We start from the raw sequence: 24,444 nt of genomic DNA, 5'->3' as shown, positions 1-24,444 counted from the left end.
CATATCATCACTTCCAGGTTGTCGTCTTGCTGAATAAATTTAAACCCAATCAGATGCCTTCCTGATGGTAATGCATGATGGATAAATATCTGCCTTAATTTTTCAGCATTGAGGAGACCAAAAAAGGGCAACTTTGAGCACTGTAGTTGGAGTGGTTGGCCAAGGAAACTTAGTGCAACATATAAATGACACATCAAGTTTACTTCCTTCTACTGTTCCGAGAACTCTGGTCAAAAATGGCCTTTATGGAAGAACTGAAGCCAACATGGGAACTTGGGTGCAAAAAAATGGCAGTAGGTGCTTTGATCTGATGAGTCAAAATGAGAAATATTTGGCAATAACATAAGGCAGTTTTGGTTCATCTTAGAGCTGGAGAATGGTAGACTAATGAGGGTCTGCAGGCAACAGTGAAGCATAGTGAAGGTTCTTCACAAGATTGGGTCTGCATTCCAGAAAATAGTGTTGGGAGATTTTTCAGGGTTATTGCTGACCTCAATGCTGAGAAATACAGACAGATACTTATCCATCAAGCAATACAGAGAAAGGCGTCTGATTGGCTCCAACTAAATTCTGCAGCAGGACAAAAAACCCAAACATACAGCCAATGTCATTAAGAACTATCTTCAACTTAAAGAACAAGGTAGAATCCATGCTTTGTTGCGGTTCTGAGTGGTCATATCAAATATTAATTTGATTTAGAATCCTCTTTTGTGCATTCACTTTCCATTTTGTTAGTTAATAAAAATAAATTACCACTACTAGGACAACTCCTTCTTGGACTAAATGTTTGGCCCTGATAAAATTAAAAACCTATACTCACCTCCTGTGCTGGCGCCATTCCAGTGGTGTCAGGACTCATGGCCCCGGAGCTCTTGTGCGGTGTTCTGACACGTAGTGCCCAATCAGCGATGGCATCACTGTCTCTGCCTTCGTACGGATTGATCATGAAGATGGTATCCTATGAATAGGTGATATAACTAACTTGTTGATTGATGGGATGGCTGGGACCCCCACTGTTTCTGACAACAAGGCTCTGAAATGCCCCATCTGAATGGAGTGGTTGCTTGGAATGTGCAACTCAGCTTCATCCATTTTCTATTGAACTATCGGAAAAAAGCTGTACTTGGCCATCTCTGGCAGTACCATAGAAAATGAATGTCCACATGTCCAGAAACAGATCCATAAAGATGTATGGCAAATCTCAAAATCTATGGGGGTACCAGTTATCAAGCCCCCAGCAATCAGTAATTTATCATCCAACTAGTGGACAGTGGCAATAACTATTTAAATAGATTTCTTGGACTTTATGAGGCTGGTATACTTACTGTGAACATCCATACTAAACTAGCTGTAAAAAAAAGCTTCCTTTTCTAATAGTAAGATGATCAAATATGCGTGTTTTAATGTTAACATGCATGTCAAAACGGCTGTAAAATCTTCAAAGTAAGCACATTAGCCTCACAAGGTTCTAGATAACTACGGTATATGCAGTTTGTCTTTTTTTTAATGAGATTACAGATTTGTTTTAGGGTTGACAGCGCTGATTTGCCTGGAGAGAGCACTGTGTGCAGAGAAAGCTCAGGCAAGCCAGTGCTGTCAATCATCAGTAAGGAAGGCGGGACATGCAAAAGAAGAAAGGACGCTGATTAGCATATTTGAATAATTTTCACTTTCTGCAGAACGAAGGCAGCAATTAGAACATAAAAGATTACATCTTTATAGGGGTTATATCTCCTACAAGGCTATATACTTAATTTATACCGTCAGTTTGGGCTGATCAATTCCCTTTAAATACGGTAATTCCAATACATTTACTAATTTCATATCATCCATTCCGCAGTCTGGACAGGAGGGATAACAACCACATTTGTAGCCATATTGCTGGTCACCCTGTAGTCCCAGAAACAGAAATCACCAATGATCATGCAAGATAAAAAGTTTGTCTTTTCTGAGCAACTCCCAGCATTATTTATTGGGTGCGGCCTGATCACCTAGAAATATTGGATTTTTTACCCTTTAAATAAAAGGAATGGAAATGAAGCTTTGGAAGATCATTCTCATTGTCCTATAAATTGTAAACTTCAGCCTCATTTGGCTTCTTTAATTGAAAGCTTTGTGGTTCCTTCATAAAAGCTCCTTTTTGGATGTCCTGTATTAAAACCAGTAAAAAAATATACAAGAACGGGTGCCGCAGCTCCCCTCTCCCTCCCGTAGTGAACCGCCACATATTCGGAAAGATCGGCTTGTTTGTTTTCTGATCTGATGTCTCTGCTCATCAAAAAGGGATTACAAAATGCTGACCTTCCAGAAGCCCAGCCTCCAATGGGTCTACACACCAAACCTTTTAAGATTACTTACCAACGTATTACTTGGTATAATAGGGGGAGCTTTATTAAAAGCTTGTCAATTTGTAAAATATTGAAGTAACAGATGTACCAATATTATATGAAAATAGCATTGCAAATTTTGCTGCTTGCAACCAAATCTGCCCCCCAAAATAATAATTTCTAAAAACCATATCTCCTCTGGGGTCTATGTGATGGGCCTGTTGGAGGGTATGGTATATGGCAAGAATATATTTCTGTGCAATATTTCTGGTACCTATACTTTCCCCTTGATTGGATACAGATACAAAACAAGTCTGTACAGCATACAGAGGCAGTATCTTATAGAGCAAAAAGAAAAAAAACAGTTATGGTGCAGTTAGAGTAGTAGTCGGAGAACGAGAATTTGTAGGAACGCTGATTCCGGATTATCACATGCCGTCAATCACCCGGCACACAAAGAAAAAAGCGTGTTTGCCGGTTGATTCTATAGTTTATGCGGGAAAAAAAAAAAAAAAATTCTACAAAAAGGCAAAGAGGCCTAAAGATGAAGATACATAATTAGAATATAGATTACTAATGATGATATAAGTCTAAGCAGACCGTAGTGGAGCTCACCTTTAATAACAATTGATGGTGGTGTAGACTGTATACCACCTCTACCACAAGCAGGACATTAAGGCTCATGATCCACATCAAATGTCTATAGTGTTGTTCTTCTTATGAATTATGTATGAGTATCTCTTTCTATCACCGGGGATCTGCTTAGGCTTCAGATCTCCAGAACATCACATTAGAGGTTGGACGAGACCTCCCAAAACCTCATATAAAAAACAGGACACATGCCAGCCCTATTCCCCAGTGCATTCTCATTAAAGTAATGTATTCCTGAAACCGTGCACTAATTTTACTGGAACATCTCATTTGCTACATCTGAAATCTAGATGATCTTTCCTTCTGGATGGCAGCATTCCCTTTTGTCTTTCTGGCCGTATGTCTCGTTTTTTGCTTGTTAATCTGCCTCTCCTGACCAGCTGACCTCGTGAAAATGTGTTCCTAGATTTCCTGTCTCTTTGGCTTTGTTACAAAGAAAACGTATCTGTAAGGCTCCTTGAAGAATTCTTTTGCCCTGTACAGATGATTGAAAATAATTTGTGTCTGTATTTTTTCATCCATTTGATCAAGATCTACACTTGGGAAATCTGGAATTGCATTTACTTGAATGGGGATGAACTAGAATACCAGGCACGGCCTAGAGACAGGAGCAGTGCGGTTTCTGGAGGGTCGTAGACTGTTTTACCTCTAATTATAGATTTAATCAATTAACAAAGTACATTTTAATCAATAGATCATTAAATAATAATACGTTCCACAACTGAATGTGTTAAACAATTGTTGTTGTGCTAAAATAATCTTATAAATGTTTCCGTGCTATGTAATGTGTAATGGCCGTGACTGACCATGCTGAGCTTCTCCAGTTTATGGTTGGCACCATAAAACAGCTCCTGGCCATGGGGAAGCATTACTGACTTATGATAAGTGAGTATACAAATGAAAAAGGAGGAGCTCACAGATGCTGCTTTCTGAGGTAATATATATCTCTGCCTGTTTTTTCACAGGAGCGAGTGTTTCTGCCATGTCTATAGCCATCTAAGCTAATCATAAATCAAGTTAGTGACTTAGTACCTCCTGTGGCTGCTGAGCTTTTATGTCACTGACTTTATTTATGCTGAATTGACAGTTTTGGTAACACAGCAGAAACATTCACTCCTGTGATAAAACAAACAAGGAAGTGTGTTAACTCACACAAACAAACAGATGTGAGCCCCTGATGTTTCATCTATATACTCAACTTATCATAAGTTAATTATGCATTACACCCTCCTCTAGGCAGGATGTGTGGTATGTGCCGACCATGAACTAGAGCAGCTCTACGTGGTCGGACACAGTAAATAACAGTACATAGCAGGGACACATGTAAAAGAATATCTCAACAGAAACTTTTTTAACACATCCAATTAAGGAACCTATTATTATTATTATTATAATATCTATTCATTAAAATGCAATTTGTTCGTGTGACAACCCCTTTAAGGATGGTTCACACAAGCAATACAAATGGTCTGTATTACATCTGAAAGTTCTTACCTAAGGGAAAATAAAGAAAGCCTCCATACACATTAAGGTACCTTCACACTCAGCAACTTTACAACGAGAACGACAACGATCCGTGACGTTGCAGCGTCCTGGATAGCGATCTCGTTGAGTTTGACACGCAGCAGTGATCTGGATCCCGCTGTGATATCGCTGGTCGGAGCTAGAAGTCCAGAACTTATTTGGTCGTCAGGTCGGCGTGTATCGTCATGTTTGACAGCAAAAGCAACGATGTCAGCAATGTTTTACATGGAGCTAACGACCTGTGAGAACGATAAGTGAGTCACCGTTACGTCACAGGATCGCTCCTGCATCGTTCTGGAGCTGCGGTGTTTGACGTCTCTACAGCGACCTAAACAGCGACGCTGCAGCGATCGGCTCGTTGTCTATATCGCTGCAGCGTCGCTGAGTGTGAGGGTATGTGCACACGTCCGGATTTCTTGCAGAAATTTCCTGAAGAAATCCTTATTTTTTTTGCGGTTTTTTTAGCATTCTGCAAGCGTAATTAGCTTGCAGAATGCTAAAGTTTTCCAAGCGATCTGTAGCATCGCCTGGAAAACTGATTGACAGGTTGGTCACACTTGTCAAACATAGTGTTTGACAAGTGTGACCAACTTTTTACTATAGATGCTGCCTATGCAGCATCAATAGTAAAAGATAGAATGTTTAAAAATAATTAAAAAAATGGTTATACTCACCTGCAGACAGCCGATCTCCTCAGCGGCGTCCGTTTCTATAGATGGTTTGTGTGTGAAGGACCTTCGATGACGTCGCGGCTTGTGATTGGTCGCGTGAGTCACATGAGCAGTCACGCGACCAATCACAAGACCGCGACGTCATCGCAGGTCCTTCACACAGACCATCTAAAGGAACAGAAGCGGCAGCGTGCACCGGAGAGGTGGGAACACTCCGGGGGCCATCAGAGGGTGAGTATATTACTATTTTTTATTTTAATTCTTTTTTTTTTACCAATTATATGGTGTCCAGACCGTGGAGGAGAGTCTCCTCTCCTCCACCCTGGGTACCAACCGCACATAATCTGCTTACTTCCCGCATGGTGTGCACAGCCCCGTGCGGGAAGTAAGCAGATCAATACACTCCTAGGTGTGCGGAATCCCCGCAATTCCGCAATTTTAATGAACATGTTGCTTTTTTCCGCGATGCGATTTTTTCGCGGAAAAAAATGCAACATTTGCACAAAAAATGCGGAATACCCTGTAAATAATAGGAGGCATATGTTAGCGTTTTTTACGCGTTTTTATCACATTTTTATAGCGAAAAAAACGCGAAAAATCCTGAACGTGTGCACATGGCCTGACGGCACCTTTAGATTGTTGGCAAACTTTATCTATGGTGCATGAGGGTCATGGAGATGAGCAGATGATCAAATGCAAACTCAGGCACCACTTATCTAGTTGGTTTTAAAAGAACAGGACAGAAAAGAAATTGAAAGTTGATTAGGTGGTCATAGACATGAGATAACATTTTCCCTTGGCTCCAACATAACCAAGGTCTGTCCAGCTTAGCCCAACAGATATGGTATTTTTATAGTGGGGGTAAGCAACTACCTGACATTTCTGGCCCAGTCGGGGGAAATGGATGGCCAAACGATCTTTACCTAATGTAGCTAAACATACAAGCAAGTTTGGTTGACTTTAGTCTAAAGTATATGGTGCTTTTATGAGAACAGTGGTGCCCGATGTACAATATAAGGGGGCGCTACACCCACTAGAGAGTCAGACTTTGCTGATGTTAATGGTCCATGCTTAGGGCTTGTTGACACTGGCTGATAGAAGCAGCTAATGACCATCAATCAGTTACACGTTTCCTGATCAGAAGTCGCTTAACAGACAGATCGCGCTTTCACAAAACTATCAGTAATAGGCACATAGGCTGACACTGTACTCGGCAGCACAAGTTCAGACAGTGATAATTTTATTTTATTTTTTTTTTAAAGCAACTGAAAGGATTTTTTTTTTTTTTTTTTTCACAGTGTATGTTCACAGTTTTTCAAAAAGTTTTTGGAGCAGAAAATGAGTGGAAACTCTTCAAATCCTCCTAAAAGATGTGGAGTTTCTGCTCATTTTCCGCTGCAGAAAGCATGGTAAAAAAATATCAGTGTGTACATACCCTAAAAATGATTTCACTTGAAGAACGAGGATTTGGCTTTTCTTCTGGCAACTGTCAACCTATTTACACCTGGCCAATTCAGAAATCAAGCATTCCTAGAGAAAGCCACTGATTTGCACAGCTCGAGAACATCTTCAAACCCAGTGTATCTTCTTGTATTCCTACAGATACAAAGAATACTCTTGTATAGATGGGATTCCTGCTCAGTTAAGCAGAATATATGTTTATGGGAAGCAAACTGTTGGCCAGATGACTGATGTTCAACTTATCCATCTGTATTTTATACTCCCTCTGGACAGAATTTTTTTTTCTTATCCAGATGTTCATGACTTCTCATTTCTGGCCCCTATGTCTATTACCAGAAGTGAAACTTGAAGCTCCCATCAAGGCCCCATGCAAAATCTATAACAGCCCCCCACTATTGCACCTACTGGGGTCTTCCTATGTGACAGAGGGGCATATGCACCTCTTCAGGCATGGGCGCCTCAGTCAAACCACTACCTCTGCTCTCTGCTGCCTGTCTTGTCCCCCTTTTGTGTCTCTCCACAGCACATTATCCTTCACATCAATTACTGGATGATAAACCACAGTTCTGCTGATTACACAAAGCAATGTGAGACTTGCCAGGTCTATGAGGTCAGCGAGGATACAAACTTTTTACACTGCGTGATACAGCACATTTATGAGCATTGCCCCTTTAATAAAAGCTATGTAAGACATGACTCCCATGGGACTCTGAACAGATAGGCCCCAGCTGCCTTATTACACAGCAAGAGCAACATCGTGACAGGAAAACATTCTGTTCCTGTATCTAACAACAATGCAGATGTAAAATGGGGCCATTGCAACCAACTACAATCTACTTTAAGAAGTGAAAGCTACCATCTTGTTTGTTACCATGGGCAACGGCTCCATTTCATGTCTGCCTTGCTTTTTAGTCATGAGGCCTACTATTATTTTCTCTGTATCAAAAACATGTCATTAATAAGCAATGATCCAATCTATGCTGGGTGACCACCAACATGGCTTAGATACCCTTGACTACTAAAAATACGGATGCATCACTAAATAATTACTGACAAAACTGAGTAACGTCCCATGTGAGAGTTGTTATGGTGACTATGAGTGACTTCACCCTACTTTCCAAGAAACAACCAGAACTAAAACCAGGTTCAGACTGACTTATTTCACAGCTCAACTATAGATGGCAAAGGTTGGACTGACTGCGTGGGGGTCTTCTGACCTGAACTACCACCTCATAGACGCATGAGGCTGTAAGTTCGGGTTAAGAGACCCCTCATAATGCGATATTGCGGTCCATATGCCGTGAAACACGTCCGTCTGAACTCAGCCTTAGGCCGGTTTCACAAGACCAACAGTCACAGTCCGAGTACAGACCGCAATGTCGGAACATCTTGCGGGTCTCAAGACCCAAACTCAACAGCCTCATAGGCATTAATTGAGGATATTGAGCCAGACACACTGACAGGCCGAACATCTTGGTCCATACTTGCATGGTGAATGGCGGACATGTGAAACCAGCCTAAGGAAAAAAAAAAGAATTTCTAGCAAATCAACATAAAAATGACTCAAGGACTTCAGTTGATATATTGTGTACCGTGCAGTTAGGCTATAAGCACACGTTCAGGTTTTTTCGCGTTTTTTTCGCGTTTTTTCGCGATAAAAACTCATTAAAAACGCATACATTATGCATTCTATCATTTAGAATCCATTCTGCATGTTTTGTGCACATGGTGCGTTTTTTTTCCGTGAAAAAAACGCATCGCGGTAAAAAAAGCAGCATGTTCATTAATTTTGCGGATTTTCTGCGTTTTTCCCGCAATTCTATGCATTTGGGAAAAAAAACGCACAAAAAAACGCGTCAAAAACGCATGAAAACCGCAAAAAAAAAAAGCATGCAGATTTCTGGCAGAAATGTCCGGTTTTTGTCAGGAAAATTTCTGCTAGAAATCCTGACGTGTGCACATACCCATAGTGAATTCTTGTACGTTTGACAGACTATTGTTAGGCTACTTTCCCACATCAGGTTTCTTCCCTCCAGCCCAATATGGCTTTTTTTTTTAAAAAAAACGGAACCGGCAAAATCAAAAGCTGGATCCGTTTTTTTCTCATTGATTTGTATTAGCGCCGGATTGCGCCGCATGGTCTACCGTTTCTTCCGTTTTTTTCCAGATCCGGCTAAAATTTCAATTCCGGCTTCTGGAAAAAACGTACACAGTAATGTTTTTTTGTCTCCAGCGAAAAATCCGGAAGCGCCGGATTCGGCGCTTCCTTTTTTTTGCTAGAATGGAAGCGTATGGGAGCCAGAAGGTGCAAGATCCGGAAAATGACGGCACCGGATTCCGTTTTTTTAAACTGAGCATGCTCCAATTTTTTTTAATCCAATTATCTGGATATGCTAGTCGGATCCGTCGAAAAAACGGATCCGTCGCATCAGTTTTTCACAATCTGCGACTGATACTTTTTTTCAACATTCGACAGATTGTGCCTGACGGCAAAAACCTGATGTGTGAAAGTAGCCTTAGGGGTTGACCAAGTTAATAAAAACATGGCTGCTTTTGGACAAAAACAACACCTTGTCCGACCAAGGGTTGTGTGTGGTATTACAGCTCAGCGCCATTCATTCAAATGCAGTCAAGCTTCAATATCAAGCGCAACTCATGTACAGGTATGACACTGTAAAAGAAAAGCCATGTTTTTCTTCTAATGCTGAACACACTTATGGGCAGCAGAAGGAAATTTTCCTGAAAGATATCCAGCATTTTCAGGAAGAGCTGCAAGATATACTGGCTAAGTCGTTACAGTAGCAAAGAAAGCGATATTGGACTTGGTTATATATTTTAAAGGTCATAACATCAGAACATAGAAACAAAATTATGACCGGAGTCCAAGTTCAGACACTAGAATAATAAATTTCACAAACATCAAGGGTTAAAGAAAAAGTTCTGCTGAGAAAGAATTTTAGGCCTCTGTCACACATCCGTAGAAAACATGTACATGAAAAACCAGGACTGGTGCCATCAGTGTATTCCATCAGGGTGTCATCCACGTGCCTCTTTTTCCCATCAGTGTGTTATACGTGCTTTCCATCAGTGTAAGGTTCATTCGTTTTTACCATTAGTATACGGTCCGTGTATTCGTTTTTACCGGTGTACAGTCCGTGTGTCCGTTTTTACCATCATAGTGTCTGTGTTTACCATCACTGTGTCATCCATGTGTCCCTTTTTAGCATCAGTGCATCATCCGTGTGTCCATGTTTTCCATCAGTCTACGGTCCATTTTTACCATCAGTGTTTCCGTTTTTACCATCAGTGTACGGTCCGTGAGTCTGTGTTTACCGTCAGTGTCTGTGTTTACCATCAGTGTGTCCATTTTTACCATCAGTGTACGGTCCGTGTATTCATTTTTACCATCAGTGTACAGTCCGTGTGTCTGTTTTTTCCATCAGTGTGTCATCCGTGTGTCCTTGTTTTCCATCAGTGTACAGTCCATGTCGGTTTTTACCATCAGTATGCAGTCCATGTGTCCGTTTTACCATTAGTGTACAGTTCATGTGTCCGTTTTACCATTAGTGTACAGTTCATGTGTCCATTTTTACCATCATAGTGTCTGTTGTTACCATCACTGTGTCATCCGTGTGTCCCTTTTTACCATCACTGTGTCATCCGTGTGTCCCTTTTTACCATCACTGTGTCATCCGTGTGTCCCTTTTTACCATCACTGTGTCATCCGTGTGTCCCTTTTTACCATCAGTGTGTCTTTGTTTTCCATTAGTGTGTAGGTTTTTTACCATCAGTGTACAGTGCGTGTGTCCATGTTTACCATCAGTGTGTCCGTTTTTACCATCAGTGTACGGTCCGTGTGTCCATTTTTACTACCAGCCATCAGTGTTTTTCTGGTATGGATAAAGAAAGAAATGATAAAGCTTCTCCTATACTTTACAATGTTAAACACGGTCAGCACACGGATGGCACACAGATTGTACGTACGCTGATGACGTTCATGTGCTGATCGTGTTTTTCACGAACCCATAGTCTTGTATTGGCCCTTTTCATCCATGCTGCTGGAAAAAGAACGGAAATGTCTCCGAGTGTTTTGCTCAGTCACACGGTCCATGTAAAAACAGGCACAAGTGCACAGCGGTATAGGTAATGGGTACGTGTAATCCATGAAAGCACCTGGAAACGTGGACATCTGCAAGAGACAGTGACAGACAATCATATGACCATATAGCAGCCATATTTTCTTGTCCACATTATGGTCACAAGTCCCGATTCGATCATGTATTCCATGACCCAAACTAAGAGCATCCGAGGAATATATGGACAGTAAGTTCGAGGCATGTTGTCAGGGCTAGGACTTTCAGCCGTAAAATAAGGAAAACACACCCGCTATACTGTGGTGTGAAGTAGCCCGAACACACAGATAGGACAGCCATGTATACGTAGGTGTAATTCACCAAGGATGGACAGGGTGTTGGGGCAATATTACAATCTCCAATTTCTCACAATGAATTAACTTAGCATGTGGCTGGTCATCTCACCCTGCTCAGTGCTGTTACCTGCTGAGATAAGAGGCATCAGGTGTCTGACAGCCGCTCATCTATTCCTAAAATAACACCTTCACCCAAGCCAAACCTGCTGGTTCTAGGGTCACTGGTGGGGGACATCGCTAATGATCTGATCTATCATTGGTAACTGTACTAATGACAAACCCTCCAAGAGCTGTTATATTGCTCATCACCAAGTTTTACTTGAAGTAGGAAATTTCTGAATATCCAGAGGGGGTAAAAAACCCAGAACTGTCACATCAATACTCCATTAGACATACAGTACCTGCAGAGGACGCAACCACTGGGGACCTAATGGATGATTGCAAGCGTGTCTGTAGAGATCGGATTGGAGGACGGAGGTTCCTTTCTTATGTCTTATTATAAACTATTGGCCAATATACATTGTTTTGGCTTCTTAAAGGGATGGTCTCACTAAGTCGTCATTTCTCCACCTCTCGCGGGAGCTCGAGCGCAGTGTATACATTATAGTCAGACCACTTCTATATTTATGCTCTAGACAGAGCAGCTGGAGAGTCAGCATCATTATTATTGCCAGCTTGCAAGAAAGTGGATCAGGTCTGCAGTAATGTATCTGTACCTATAATGCATTATGTATATATATATATATATATATATATATATATATATATATATATATATATATATATATTTATTACACATATATACATACACAGGACACTATATCCATATATATCCATATGATAGCAATATGCAGAATAATACTACAATGGTACCGTCTACTCAGAGACTCCCTCAACCTTAGTATGGTAATAAGGCAAGAGCAGAAAGTAATGGACCCTGGTTTTCATTCAAATCCATGTAAAGGGTGTAACAGCGGACATCTGCTGCTACCATATATCTGCACCCTTGTCACTTATGACCATCTGTGTTGTTACAATGAGGCGTACATGCAAACACAATACAAATTGCGCTGATGACCTGGCTACACGATCTTGTCCGGGCTCATACTACATACATATAATGAGGATGTAGCAGAGCTGAACGTTCCATATATACTTCAGCAAAGTTGATCAGACATTGGGGACACATAACTTAATAGTGATCTAGCCCCAGACGGTTGACAATTTGGGCTCTGCCACATCTGTCGCTGAATAAAGTTTGCTCCCACCACTGGATGGATGCTTAGATTTGCTTATTCTCATTGTTACGTCTCGTACGCTGAAAACATTTTTTTGCCGGCCATATATCACGGTTTATGATTACGCCTATTAGATTTCGCTGTGTTACCGGAATAGTCCTGGTTTGCATCTTGTGATGATACTCGCCCGATTTTCCCATTGCCTGTGACGGATGGCGATCTGCTGGCATATTCCTGTGATTTGGGGGATAAATGACTGTGTATTCCTTCCAATGCTCATTGCACTCACCTCATTCCTGGCCACCCTGGCTCCCAGATGCCGCTTCTGCCCGGCTTGGTTTTTCTCTCTCTCTTTCACAACCCTGGTCCTTTGTGTGCTTGTTTCATGCAACAGCCTTCCACCCTCCCCCTCTTCCTCTCCTCCCCTATTATCTCTCTCACTCCATCCCCGGCCACCCTCCCCCTCATTGCTTTTTCTCAATACTCCTTCTCCTCTTCTATTGGACCCTCTGAGCCTTGTCCTCCTCCCCTCCACACTGTCCCTGTCCGGATTATCTATCCCTTCTGTCACCTTATCCTAAAAATGAGATTTTGACATGCTGGAGGCTTTCATCCCCTCTGCATGGGGACATGCATCACTTTAAATTACCGTAAACAATATGCGAGTCCTTATTAAGATTTTTTTTTAATGATCTATGAAGTCATTGAGCGACATATTGGCCCCAGATTGTCGCAATGATAAAAATGCCACAAGTGAACTGTGTCATTACACATCTATTGGATCCATGATGAGAATTGGCATGTCAACCCCAAGAGTTCCACTGGCCCATATGAGAAGGGTCATCTTGGATGCAGGATTAAAAATGTTAGGCTGAGGAGGTCGTTATCTGGGGTGCGTAGTCTCTGCTCAAATGTCCAGTTTTAAACTATATGTAACAAACAAATCCAATATATATATATTTTTTTTTTAAAAAAAAGACAGATCCAGACCAGAGGCAAAAGTTTCCACATTTAGGGCGCAGTTGGTCGGCCAGATAAATCGGACCGAGATCTGACTGCAATGCTTAGACTGGCAGCAGATCTCCAGACCGGAGCGTAACGGTTACATAGAAATATATGCAGCTGTCATACTGTCATTCTGTTTTTTATGCTCTCCAATCGGATCAAAACAACCTAACTATATAACCATGACCCTTTATTCTGAGGTATTTAGTTCTCAACAGGTACCAGGGCTCCAAATAACAGTACATCTGCATCCCTTAGAGCACCATAACTGATTGGTTCTTGTTCTCCTTTTGTTATGCCCTTAGGCTGTGGGTAGACATTGTTGTCCACTCGAAAGAAAAAAAAAGCCACGAAAATCACCTCAAAAAATGCTTGGAAAACACTCCCCATTCATTTCACCCCTGATGGAATAAAAAATAAAATGCATGTCACATCTCTGAGCTGCCTCCTGATGGAAAGGTAGTGAAAAAAAGCTGAGAGTAAAAAATCCCGCACGCACGTATTCTATATCCTGTGTTTTCACGGATACACCACGTTCCTATAATCTATGGTGCTACTCATGAGTTTTTTTTCATAGGTCGTGTGTACGTGAAAAACTTAGACGTCCATTTTTTTCCCAATATCACGGATGAAAAGGGAGAATACAAGTCAATGGGTCCAAAAAGAAACGAGGAAAACACATGGATGGCATCACTGTGCCATCTGTATTTAACATGGAAAAATATAGACGCTTGGTAAATTTATTCAGATTTCATCCGGAAAAAAAAAAAATAAAATTAAAAGATTTCTAAAAAGAATAAACATATGTAAAACTCTCTGAATCCTGCTCATTAACTTGGGAGTTTCCTCTCAATTTTCTCTCCAAAAATGCCCCGAAAAGACTCGCATACCCTAAACCTCACCCAAAAAAGGAGGTTTTTGAAAAAATGGTTTCTTTAGCGCGGCAAATAACGCCATCTGCTCCTAGCCTTGTTAGCTTCTCGTGTACCAGTTACATCATCCGCTCGCTTTTATTGCTCAATTTCCATCCTGTTCTGCAATCTTCAGGCCGAAGTGCTCAGTATCTGTTTTGCAAGGGGCTTACAGCCTACAGAGCATTGGAAAAAATGTGCGGAAGGTGGGCACATACTGATACGTCTAAGGGACTGAATGCTGAAAACGCTGCTCCATCTATAGAATGTGGTAGCAAACGCTGCGGTTTCCATGGAGATCAAATAGATGCTCCCATTATCCGGAGACAGTTACCATGGAGACTGAAGGCGGCGCTTTCTAGACAGGTGTATGGTCGGGAAAGGGAAAAGTGGGTGAAGGTGAAAAGGAAATAAGGGCACAAGGTGACGGGCGGCGAGGCGCACTAAGCTAAACTACAGCAAATGTATATAAGCTCTCATGTTACAGGCCAGGTGGAACTGCAAGTCCCAGCCACTCCTGTATATATCATGGCATCTGGTGGACGGAGCACAAGGCTTCCCCTTTACTCAAGCAGATTCTACGAAATATATATATGGCAATAATCATGTTTTATAATAATTTTATATCTGGTATGATGGAAATCGCCTCTCCATATACGGACTTCCTGCCAGGCTTATTATACTATACAAACAGAGCTGCAGTGTAAAGCATGGGGGGCCAATCCAGATTTTGCTGGGTACGGCAGCACTGGTGGTGGAGCTTATGCAAACATTGCCTAAAAGTGGATTTTTTTTTTTTTACAGTTTGGGGGTAGTACTGGCAAGGGTTAAAGTGTCCTGATTTTGGTAATTATGCTGTAGGGAGTGCAGAGGTTGAAGTTTTACCTCAGCCTTTGATGCTTTAGGGGCCAGCAACGCCTCTGTCACATAAGACCCCATTATTAGAAATGATAAAGCATAGGTGGGGCGCACTATTAGAGATTGCAAGGTCAAGAGATTACTCTTTCCTTCACATTATTTCCCAAAAAGAAGCTGAAATGTAAAAAAACTTCTGCTGGAATAATGGCTCTCACTACATTATTTCTAGAGCACCATTGATTCCATGCTGCTGTACACGAGAAGGGGTTACATACAAAACATATATATATATATATATATATATATATATATATATATATATATATATATATATATATATATATATATATATATATATATATATATACACTCACCGGCCACTTTATTAGGTACACCATGCTTGTAACGGGTTGGACCCCCTTTTGCCTTCAGAACTGCCTCAATTCTTCGTGGCATAGATTCAACAAGGTGCTGGAAGCATTCCTCAGAGATTTTGGTCCATATTGACATGATGGCATCACACAGTTGCCGCAGATTTGTCGGCTGCACATCCCAAAGATGCTCCATACAAGGCAGGATGGATCCATGCTTTCATGTTGTTTACGCCAAATTCTGACCCTACCATCCGAATGTCGCAGCAGAAATCGAGACTCATCAGACCAAGCAACGTTTTTCCAATCTTCTACTGTCCAATTTCGATGAGCTTGTACAAATTGTAGCCTCAGTTTCCTGTTCTTAGCTGAAAGGAGTGGTACCCGGTGTGGTCTTCTGCTGCTGTAGCCCATCTGCCTCAAAGTTCGACGCACTGTGCGTTCAGAGATGCTCTTAGGCCTACCTTGGTTGTAACGGGTGGCGATTTGAGTCACTGTTGCCTTTCTATCAGCTCGAACCAGTCTGCCCATTCTCCTCTGACCTCTGGCATCAACAAGGCATTTCCGCCCACAGAACTGCCACTCACTGGATTTTTTTTCTTTTTCGGACCATTCTCTGTAAACCCTAGAGATGGTTGTGCGTGAAAATCCCAGTAGATCAGCAGTTTCTGAAATACTCAGACCAGCCCTTCTGGCACCAACAACCATGCCACGTTCAAAGGCACTCAAATCACCTTTCTTCCCCATACTGATGCTCGGTTTGAACTGCAGGAGATTGTCTTGACCATGTCTACATGCCTAAATGCACTGAGTTGCCGCCATGTGATTGGCTGATTAGAAATTAAGTGTTAACAAGAAGTTGGACAGGTGTACCTAATAAAGTGGCCAGTGAGTGTAATATATATATATATATATATATATATATATATATATATATATATATATATATATATATATATATATTTTTTTTATTACAACCTAACAATGACAGACTGGTACAGAGGGGAGAGGACCCTGACCTTGGGGGTTTACACTCTACAGGATAATGGGGAAGCGGCAGTAGGTTGGGGGTTGTAGCAACGCTGATGGTGGTGGCGAGGAGGCAGTGGGGCCATTGCAGGCTGTAAGCTGTTTTGAAGAGATGTTTTTTTAAGTTCTGACTGTGGTGGATAATCGGGCATGTTGGGGCACAAAACTACAAAGGATGGGGGATACTCAGGAGAAGTCTTGAAGGCAATTGGGTGAAGAACATACAAGTGCAGAGGAGAGAAGGAGGTCCGAAGATTACGTGTGGGAAGATATCGGGTGTCCGTATGGATATATACGGAGGAGACAGATTACTGACAGCTTTGCAGGTCAATGTTACTATAGTAGTTTGAATTGAATACGTCAGGGATTTGTGAGGTAATTAAATGATTTGCAGAGGGAAGAAGTGGAGGAGTAGCGAGGAGAGAGGTGGATTAGTCGGCAGCAGAGTTAAGGACGGATTGAAGAGGTACAAGAGTGCTAGCAGGGAGGACACATAGAATATTGCAGTAGTCGAGACAGGAGATGATGAGGGCACGGACTAGCATTTCAGTAGATTCTGGGTTGAGGAAAGGACGGATACTGGAAGTATTTTTCAGTTAGAGGTGACAGGAGGTGTCAAGAGCTTGGATGGAAGGTTTGAAGGACAAAGCAGAATCTAGGGTTTCTCTGAGGCAGTGGACTTTCGGTATTCCGGAAAGCGTGATATCATTAATTGTGATAGATAGACAGGATAGGGAAGTAGGTGAGATGGAGGAAAGCTGATGCGTTCCGTTTCGTCCACAATTAGCTTTAGAAAGCAAGAGGAGAAGAAGGAGAATATGCCTGATAGACACTCAGATTCTGGACAGCAGAGAGGTGATGTCTGGGCCAGTGAGGTAAATCTGAGCGTCATCATCATAAGGCCGGGGTTCCTTTAGTATATAACATCCCATGCGATATGCTAATGACCCTCTGCTCCTGATCTGCTGTGAGCGTGAACCGAGTGTCATGCGTCTGTGCGCCGAGCCTCTCACACAGAAAGGATTGGAGCACAGCTGCAAAGGAGACGGAAAAAATAATTTCTCCTTCTCCTCCATTGCCGGCGTCCACAGGAATGGCAATGCACTCAGGTGATATCCAAGTGCAGTTTGATGTCTCACATGCACCCATAGATTTATATGGGTGCATGCGATCCGAATCTTGGATGCAATCTCAGCATGCTGTAATTGTTTTCGAATGCCGAATCGGCATGAATAATCGCAGTGCTAGCTGCCCCATAGGTTAACATAGGGCTGAGTGCAATCCGATTTTGTATTTACTGTAACTTACTCCAGGAAGTAACATAAATTAGAGAACCAATGTACAAGACTCATAGTTGGAGCATTTATAATAGTTTGGTGCACAAACAGGCAAATATGCATCAAAATTTCTGAGCGGAGTACAGAATATGTCACAGTTTACACCAGAGTATGAAATGCAGGTCTTTCATACTGTAAATTGCCAGTAAATCCCACCATAGAGTATAACAAGGTCCACAACATGGAGTCTAAGCACAGATGGCATACAATGCAAACTATGTACGGTTTCCTTTATCGTAACTATTTCTATGTGTAACGCCTCATATATGCAGTCATTTCTCACATACGTGTTCTATCCGTGATTTTCACACCTAGAACACAAACCCATTATAGTCTAAGGGCATGTTCACATGTTTATTATTTTGCGTTGACCAGAGACATGTCCATTTTTTAACCAATTTGCAAATGAAAATTGCCTATTGAAGTAAATGAGTCTGTTGACAAAAAAACAATAACGAATAACATTCGATAGCCATATGTTGTTTGAACGCTGTCTGTTTTTTTTTTCTACTGAGTAGAGGAGGCTTGGGAATTTACTTTACGTATGAGAAAACAGGATGCCATAAAGATGACAAAAAGGAAACCAGGACCAAAAAAATAAATGGGAATTGGATCTAGTACACTGATGGAAAATGGAATGTCTTCTCTCATACACAATAAAAAGTGGAGGGCTAAATGCGGCCTAATACCGAATCCATACAGTGGCTTGCGAAAGTATTCTCACCCTTGGCATTTTTTTTGTGTTTTTTTTTAGGGTATGCATCAGTTCATGTAAAGAACATGCCTACAACTGTGAACATTTGGTTGTTTTATTGTGAAGCAAACAACAAATAAGACAAAATAACTCTAAACTTCAAAGTGCATAACTTTTCACCCCCTAAAGTCAGCACTTGTAGAGCCTTCTTTTGTGGCAATTACAGCTGCAAGTTGCTTTGGATAAGTCTCTATGAACTTTCCAAATCTTGCCACTTGGATTTTTGCCCATTCCTCAAGGCAAAACTGCTGCAGCTCCTTCAAGTTAGATGGTTTCCTCTGCTAAACAGCAATCTTCAAGACTGACCACAGATTCCCAATTGAATTGAGGTCTGGACTTTTACTAGGCCACTCCAAATCATTTACACGTTTGCCCTTAAACCACTTGAGTGTTGCTTTAGCAGTGTGCTTTGGGTCATTGTCTTGTTGGAAGGTGAACCTCTGTCACAGTCTCAAATCACTGACAGACAAACAGGTTTTGCTCAAGAATACCCCTGCATTTCGCACCATCCATTTTCCCTTTGACTCAGACCATTTTACCTGTAACCAAAAAACATACCCACAGCATGATGCTGCCACCACGTTTCACTGTGGGGATGGTGTTCTTGGGGGTAATGCGCTGTTGGTTTGGTGCCAGACATAGCGTTTACCTTAGTGACTAAAAAGTTCAATTTTGATCTCATCTGAGCACAACACCTTCCTCTATACATTTGGGGAGTGTCCCACATGTGTTTTGGCAAACTCAAAATCAGCCTTACAAATTTTTGTGTGTAAGTAAAGGCTTTTTTTTTCTCTGCCCACTCTTCCATAAAGGCCACCTCTATGGAGTGTAAAGCTTATTGTGGTTGCATGGACAGATACTCCAGTCTCTACTTGGGAACTCTGCAGCTCCTTCAGGGTCACCTTTTGGTCTCTGTTCCGCATCTATGTTTAATACCCTCCCTGACTGGGAAAAGATTTTTGGTGGGTGGCCCTCTTTTGGCAGGTTTGTTGCGGTACCATGATCTTTCCATTTGATGATAATGGATTTGATGGTGCTCAGGGGGATCATCGGAGATTGGGATACTTTTTTTTTTTTTTAATAATCCAACCCTGACTTGTACTTTTCAACAACTTTCTCCATGTACTTTCTTATTCTCCTTGGTTTTCATGGTGGTCCTTGCTTAAACACCTTAATGACCAGAGGTATTTTTGGTTTTGCATTTTCAGTTTTTACTCCCTTTCTTCCCAGAGCCATAACTTTTTTATGTTTTGATCAAAATGGCCATGTGAGGGCTTGCTTTTTGGGGGACGAGTTGTTCTTTTGAACGACACCATTGGTTTTATAATGCTGTGTAAAAGAAAACGGGTAAAAAGATTCCAAGTGCGATGAAATTGCAAAAAAAAGTGCAATCTCACAGTGTTTTTTTTTTATTTGGCTTTTTTGCTAGGTTCACTAAATGCTAAAACTGACCTGCCATTATTATTCTCCAGGTCATTACGAGTTCATAGACACCAAACATGTATAGGTTATTTTTTATCTAAGTGGTGAAAAAAAATTCCAAAGTTTGTAAAAAAAAAAAAAAAAAGTTGCCATTTTCCAAGACCCGTAGTGTCTCCATTTTTCGTGATCTGGGGTTGGGTGAGGGCTTATTTTTTGCGTGCCGAGCTGTCGTTTTTATTGATAACATTTTGGTGCAGATACGTTCTTTTGATCGCCTGTTATTGCATTTTATTGCAATGTTGCAGCGACCCAAAAAAAGTAATTATGGTGTTTCGATTTTTGTCATGTGCTGGAAAAGGTGCTATAATCCAACGAAAAAGAAGTTAAACCACACCCTATAAACATACAGCCTCTATGGGCATATGGGCGCACGTCAACACCAGGGGGTCCATCCCAGATGCAAGTCCAAATCCAAGAAAAATCAAAAAGACAGCGCCGCAATGGACAGTGAAAAAGATAGCTTACATTTTATTCTGCCTCCTGCGGCGACGTTTCGGGTCAGAGGACCTTTATCAAGCAAAAGGAAAAGGTGATATGTCCGTCATTCAACGTTAAGGGGTTAAAGGTGTTGCAGCCTCTGTGGCCTTTCAGAACAGGTGTGTATATACTGACAGACCATGTGACACTTAGATTGCACACACGTGGGTTTCCTTTCGCTGAGCATGTGACTTATGAAGGTTATTGCTTGCACCAGAATTTTTTTAGGGGCTTCATAGCAAAAGGGGCGAATACATTTTTAGTTATTTTACCTTATGCCTATATTTTTCTCACTTCACCAACTTTGACTATTTAGTGCTGATGTATCACACACAAATCAGATTATAAAAAGTTTAAACACACAGGTTATAATGTAACAAAATAGGTAAAAGGCAAAGGGGATGAATACTTTCGCAAGCCACTTAATGTCCGTGAAATGCTGACTGTGCTCAGATCGCAATATTCTGCCGCCTGTCTAGTGGCTCTCCTAATCTGAGCTATTTAGCAATTCTTTTCAGTATGTCAATTCGACCTAAGAAATCATTATAACTTGTTTACATGTTGTGTTTTTGATGCATTTTCTTTTCTATTCCATTTTTCATGCTGGAAGATAAAGTAGTGTTTTACAGTAACAGCAAAAATAAAAAGCAGATTGTCAACACTTTCTGCTTTTTTATTCGAGTTTTTCCTCACTGAAATAAAAATGGGTTGACAGTAAAAACCCATAAAACAAACAAAAAAAAAACACAAACACATTAAAAATGTCACCAAAAAACGTGTGTGATCTGAACTCTAATTTTCTGCCATAACCTGCATTTTCAAGCAAAAAAAAAAAACAACAAAAAAGTTACATGTGAACAAAATCTAAAAGTCAGCTGGCTTGCAAATGACAATTTGTTCATCCAACGTCACTAAAAACAGTAAAACTAAAGAAATAAGCTGGAGCATGAGTTGGTATACATGCACTGTCAAAATGCCTGCAGGGCCTGGAAGCCTTCCCACCAAAATTTACTTATTATGAGGTATATGCACAATCTATAGGTAGGTTTGTTTGTTTTGTTGAGGGGGGGTTATCACTAAAAAGCCCACCGATATATCAGCCACTAATAAGACAAACCCTAAGTGCTCATAATTAGGGCTCATTAAGATGTCAGTTTTTCATGGACAGAACTTGTATGCATTATCGTCTTTGCTGCTGTTCACCCGTCTGTTTATGGACTGGGCGGCCTGCACAAAGACAATCAGACACATCCAATTTTGGTCCGAATCACAGATTGAACTCACCAATGCAAGTCTATGGGTCCGTGAACAAAAATCAGACCATACTTGGCTGCCATCCATGTGCTGCCCAATTATCTTGCTTGTTTGATAGAAGAAGCTTGAGAAAACGTCTCAGTTGCAAAAAAAAACAAAAAACTTTTATGGTATTTTTCTATAAGCACTACTTCTTTTTCCGGTGGATTCTGCCTGGAACCTACTTGACAAAGCACAAAAAAATAAAAGCAACAAAACAGCAAAGAGAATGAAGATATGCCCTGCAATGTACAAATGTCTTGGTGTGAATAGGTTTCTTCTTTTGTAACTTCTTCAAATCACTTCAGGCTTCTAAAGCCATGAAGCAGATAAACGAAGTGATTCCATCCTTCACTATCTTATATAGGAAATAATAAAAAATAAGGGCAGCCGACTAAAAAACTAACAAAAAAGATGGATAAAGAGAACCTGCCATGTAAAAAAAGCACTTTTTCCCTGTAGTTATGGTGTTAATCTGGAGGTTATTAGCATTTTGACCCTGCCCGCTGCCTGCACTGAGAGCCCCGCTGCAAGGAGGAAATGAACCTTATTCCTCCCGGCAGCGTTCGGCTTTCAGTCATAGGGGTGAGGCCGGCGCAGGTTCTGTCACCACTCTGTGTATAGAGAGGGGAGGCTGCAACAGAGACCCCAGTACTGACTGACAGACGGCTCTGTATTAGGGCCGCCTGTCAGTGCCAGCTATGTGGTTACAGCCACCGCCCACTGTATACTGGGAGGTGACTGAACCCGCACTGGCGCCACCCCTATGACTGAAAGCCCGAACGCTGCTGGAAGAAATAAAGCTAAATTCCTCCCAACAGTGGGGCTCTCAGTGCGGGTGCAGATGACACTCAGAACGCTAGTAACCTGCAGATTAACCCAACATCTGCACATTAACAGCGTTTTTTTACATGGCAGATTCCCTTTCTGGGAAAAAATACAGCCAGCATTTTCACGAAGCATTTTCAGCTTCCAAAACTAGGAGGGCACACTGTCATCTTTAAGAAGTCATGTACACTTATCCTAAAGCTGACACACTGACAAAACACTGATGAAAATCTGATCACTTACTGATGAAAATCTGTCAAGTTTTTTGGGTATGAGAAAAAATTACTGATGTCTGAATGAGCCCTGAAGCTCCGGCCACACATTCATTTTCATTTGTACATCCACAGATAGTTTTTCCTCTGCACGTCATACCTTTTGCCTGTTTTACATCTGTTTTTAATAACTGAAGACTTTGCTTGTCTGACCTATTTTTTATCCATTGACTCTTAACAATGGATCAGTTAAAAATGAACGAAACAGCGGGAAAACTGAAAAATATAGTATGTCTTCTGTTTATCCACTATTTTTTAATGGATTCCAGTAGGCTTTATTGGCCGAGTCTGATTTGCAAAACTAATGAGAATAGGAACTGCTCTGAGTCTCCCACATAGAAGTGTGTATGGATCAAAAAAACCCTATGGTATTCATGTCACTCAGTGGTGCAACCATCACAGGGGCAACTCCTCAAATAAGCCCAGGATGCCCAAACATCCAATCCTTTTCAAGTAATCGAGTTTGTGAAAGAAACTACATGTTATGCCTATGAAATACATATTATTATTATTTTCTTTTTTATTATTATAGCGCCATTTATTTCATGGCGCTTTACATGTGAGATATGTGACATATCTATTGTCATCAATAAAGGAAAAGTGTAACTTTAGCTATGATTGAAGGGAATCCGTCAACAGGATTTCACGCCCCAAACTATTTACCGTGGCATGAAAACGTTTGGGTGGGCACCTCTGGTCAAAATTACTGTTATTGTGAACAATTAAGCAAGAAGAAATTATATCTGAAAGGCCCAAAGTTAAAGATGACAAATTTACTTTGCATTATATGCAAAAAAAAAAAAAAACACGCAAAAACACACACGCACACACCCACACCCACACGTGCTTCTCACAAAATTAGAATATCATCAAAAACTTAATTTATTTCAGTTCTTCAATACAAAAAGCGAAACTCATTATATAGAGTCATTACAAGCAGAGTGACCTATTTCATGTGTTTATTTTTGTTAATGTTGATTATGGCTTACAGTCACTGAAAACCCAATAGTCATTTTCTCAGTAAATTAGAATACTTTATAACACAAGCTTGAAAAGGGATTTTAAAATCCGAAATGTTGGCCTACTGAAATGTATGTTCAGTAAATGCACTCAATACTTGGTTGGGGCTCCTTTTACATCAATTACTTGTAGCATAGCGCCTACTACGTGTCTTGGGGGACACTCGCTTGGCATGGGATTAACACACTCGGGCACGGTTTTCTATCAAAACAGAGTCTTTTAGGTTTAATTCTCACAACATAAACCATATCCACAAGAACTTAGTAACAGTTTGAACACCATCTGGACATATTCAACTTCATCACAGTTCGTCTCTGACCCCAGTCAGTACAACACACAGTTTTCAGACTGTTAGGGTATGTGTCCACGTTCAGGATTGCATCAGGATTTGGTCAGGATTTTCCATCAGTATTTGTAAGCCAAAACCAGGAGTGGGTGATAAATACAGAAGTGGTGCATATGTTTCTATTATACTTTTCCTCTAATTGTTCCACTCCTGGTTTTGG

The 24,444-nt window shown here is 41.0% G+C and overlaps 1 protein-coding gene across 13 annotated transcripts in view; it reads right to left on the bottom strand.

Moving 5' to 3' along the window:
- LIMD2 (LIM domain containing 2) overlaps positions 1–24,444 on the bottom strand; it is a 72,008-nt gene that overhangs the window by 24,891 nt on the left and 22,673 nt on the right. For 2 of the 13 annotated variants that reach the window (XM_077252760.1, XM_077252766.1), the window contains exons 1-2: positions 12,591–12,670; positions 6,609–6,769 (exon numbers count right to left, since the gene is read on the bottom strand). The exons of 2 other annotated variants lie outside the window; for them this stretch is intronic. The gene's annotated coding sequence lies outside the window, so the exon portion shown is untranslated. Of the gene's footprint in view, positions 1–820; positions 954–6,608; positions 6,770–11,464; positions 11,486–12,590; positions 12,722–20,513; positions 20,625–21,809; positions 21,954–24,444 lie in introns of those variants that run through there. 9 more of the 13 variants (XM_077252757.1, XM_077252763.1, XM_077252767.1 and 6 more) reach the window with 8 other exon arrangements.

Source organism: Ranitomeya variabilis, chromosome 4, assembly GCF_051348905.1.
Source record: "Ranitomeya variabilis isolate aRanVar5 chromosome 4, aRanVar5.hap1, whole genome shotgun sequence".
NCBI classification, from domain to species: Eukaryota; Metazoa; Chordata; class Amphibia; order Anura; family Dendrobatidae; genus Ranitomeya; species Ranitomeya variabilis.
This window is presented reverse-complemented; position numbering and strand designations above follow the sequence as displayed.